Source organism: Nestor notabilis, unplaced genomic scaffold, assembly GCF_000696875.1.
Source record: "Nestor notabilis isolate BGI_N333 unplaced genomic scaffold, ASM69687v1 scaffold5830, whole genome shotgun sequence".
Taxonomy (NCBI): Eukaryota; Metazoa; Chordata; class Aves; order Psittaciformes; family Psittacidae; genus Nestor; species Nestor notabilis.
Window position 1 is genome coordinate 99,056 of NW_009912397.1, and position 309 is coordinate 99,364.

The window sequence follows — 309 nt, forward strand, 5'->3', positions numbered from 1 at the left end:
CACTTCCCAGAGGAGCTTTAGAGGACTTAACACCTGAGTGAAGGGAGATCTTGGAAAACACTTTTTTCCCTATTTCTGTCACTCCTGCACCCTTTTTCCCTTGGGAATGTCACTTGCAGTTCTCTCTTCTCTTCCCAAATCAAGTAAATTTACTTTTAATTGCCACAGGTCCCCAGGGTCAGCCCCCGCCAACAGAGACCTGAAACTTTTCCATGCACATGGCCATTGAGCTCACAGCTCCATGAGCTCCATGCTCACTTGGGCACTTCCTCTCCCCAGACGTCCCTCAGAGAGGGGCTGGAGCCCCAC